General features: G+C 34.5%; 1 long non-coding RNA gene across 1 annotated transcript; it reads right to left on the reverse strand.

Annotated features, from left to right (window-relative positions):
- LOC109843868 lies at positions 1363–2729 on the reverse strand. Its single transcript, XR_002247819.1, has 2 exons — positions 1791–2729; positions 1363–1704 (listed from the first exon to the last, which is right to left on the reverse strand). It is a non-coding gene; the product is annotated as an uncharacterized LOC109843868 (long non-coding RNA).

Raw genomic sequence — 2791 nt, forward strand, 5'->3', positions numbered from 1 at the left:
AACAACCAACCCGTAACCTTAACAATCATTGCATAACCTTTACAACCAACCATTATCCTTAACAACGAATATTCTAAAAATACAAAAAGAATAAAAAAAACCTTTACAACCAACCATTATCCTTAACAACGAATATTCTAAAAATACAAAAAGAATAAAAAATGAAATAATAAAATAATAATCCTCTTTAATCATTTCAATATCATCAAAGAAACATCATGAGAGAGAGAGAGAGATTAATAAAAAAAGAAAGAGAGAGAGAGAGGATTCATAACCTTAACAATTGACCCGTAACATTAACAATTAATTCGTAACCTTAACAATTAACCCATAACTTTAACAATCTCCCAATACAAACAACCAAAATAATAAAAAACAAAAATAATAAAATAATCCTCATCAATCATTTCAACTATCATCTCAATACTTCATGATAAAGAAAGAGAAAACGAAAATAATAAAATAATCATCATCATATTTTAATAAAAAAAGAAAGAGAGAAAGAGGATTCAGAACCTTAACAATTGAACCGTAATATTAACAATTAATTCGTAACCTTAACAATTAACCCGTAACTTTAATAATCTTCCAATACAAACAACCAAAATAATAAAAAAACAAAAATAATAAAATAATCATCATCAATCATTTCAACTATCATCTCAATACTTCATGATAAAGAGAGAGAAAACAAAAAATAATAAAATAATCCTCATCATATTTTAATAAAAAAAGAAAGAGAGAGAGAAGGGTATTATGGTCTTCACATATTTTAATGTCTTGGGCTTTGTGTTTTGGGGGCTTAAAGAACAGAATCTTTATTTTTGGGGGTAAAACACCCGTTGACAAAGTCTTGGGGGTGGGAAGCACGTTTTCTTAGCTTTTGGGGGCTAGAAGCATTTTCCCCTAGAAATAAACATACCGAACTGTAATGCAATAAACATACTGAACTGTAATGCATCAACCGTCGCTTGTCTCTACACTACTTTCAAGAAAGGCTACATATCCTGAAGCTTTTAACTGATCTGTGTATATCCCCTTCATTGTTTTACTTCTAATAGAACTTAAACATGGAGACACAAAATTACTGGTAAGTAGTGAGAGACGGCCCGTTTTCTTCCAAAAAATCATCACAAAACTGTGCACACGAGTAATACAGTGTTTGCGCGTCTCAGCAGACTCAAAACTCAAATAAGGATGCTCCATATAATTGGCTATGGCCGAGCCTGAAATGTTCTGTTAGTTGATCATAGAAATGCTTATTTAGCTCCTGGGACAATAGTGCGTCATTGATCATACTACAAGAGAACGGTTATTTATGAGCCGGCTGCTCACAAGAACATGCATAAAAGATGAGAACACTTTGGATAAAAGATGCAAACTTCTATAGAATCTTGCTTCACGCAGAGTTAGCTCATTGATCTCCAAACCCTCAACCCCCGCTAGTTCTCTTCAGAGCAACAGGATATCATAAACCATCTATGTCATCATGTTGACCACGGAGGAATTAATAATTGTTACATGCCTCAAACAAAATCGAAAATAGGCGAGAATTGTTGACATTGAAAATGTCATCAACATCTAATTTACAGAAGATCGTGTTTTGCTTCGGCCGGACCTAATTCTTTCGGGAGACTTTCTCAGCCACTGGCATTTTAGATGATGAAAGATCCTCAGACTGCATGGTGAAATTGCTCAAGTATCCTGCAAAAAGGACAATGATTCCTTATAAGTTGAAAACAACATTATTTTAAAGAAACAAAAGCTGGGAATAGCAACGTCACTAGTACAGTTGAAATGTAGAGATGACTGTGGTTCCAACCAGCCAAGAAAAGATCGATTCCAGAGAATTGCTCGTTTAGCCCCCCACCTTCTCATGAAGAGTGCAACTAAAATTTCTGCTGAGTTACAGGATCACCATAGAGCATATGAACTCAAAGAATGAGGAATATGGTTGCTCAACCTGATCCACCAACATACAAGTAGTTAATACCGTGCTCACAAAAAGGGAAGTCCAAGGTCCCTTTTGGCATATCCAACTAATTTATGTGACAGTCAGTACAAGCCACTATATGGATCATGTTAAATATGTATAACCTGATGCAGGCTGATGAGAGCATGACAAGGTAATTCCACCAATCTTGATGGGAATATGTAAGGTACAAATAAAGTAAGGAAGAGCATAAAGTGGATAGAAACTGCTTGCAACATAAAACTTCAAATGAGGAAATATGTTTAACACCACACCACAGCTCATTTTGTTCCCAAGAGCAAAAAAAAAAAGTTATATGGAACTCAATTACATCTTACCTCTTTAACATACCCATTTTTAGTCCAAGAGAATTAAAATTGGCACATTTTAATTGCATGAGATTAAACTACATGGCAAAAAAAGTTTTAGCGCCATCTGCCGACTACCTGTCAATTTATGGATTTACCAAGATACGAGTTTTTTGCAGAATTCATGCAGCATTTTTCGCAGTTCTCCATGAGTTCGGGTGGTATATTTAGTTCCACCCTCAGGCATCTTAAAAATTAAGAAAATAAATAGATAGTTATGTTCTTCAGATGATCTTTTGCTAACCTATGTGATAGATTCACAAATTAGTGTGGCTGAATATCAAAAATTGACTTCTAGAGGATCATTGCGTATACTTCCATTCTCATATATGTTGCAGCCATTATTAACTACACAACTATTACCACTACTATTATTGTTTACTCCTATTTTTGGTTTTGGGTGGTTATGTTTTTGTTGTTTTTTTTTTGGTTGGGGGGGGGGGGGGGGGGG

This window comes from Asparagus officinalis, chromosome 5 (genome assembly GCF_001876935.1).
Source record: "Asparagus officinalis chromosome 5, Aspof.V1, whole genome shotgun sequence".
NCBI classification, from domain to species: domain Eukaryota; kingdom Viridiplantae; phylum Streptophyta; class Magnoliopsida; order Asparagales; family Asparagaceae; genus Asparagus; species Asparagus officinalis.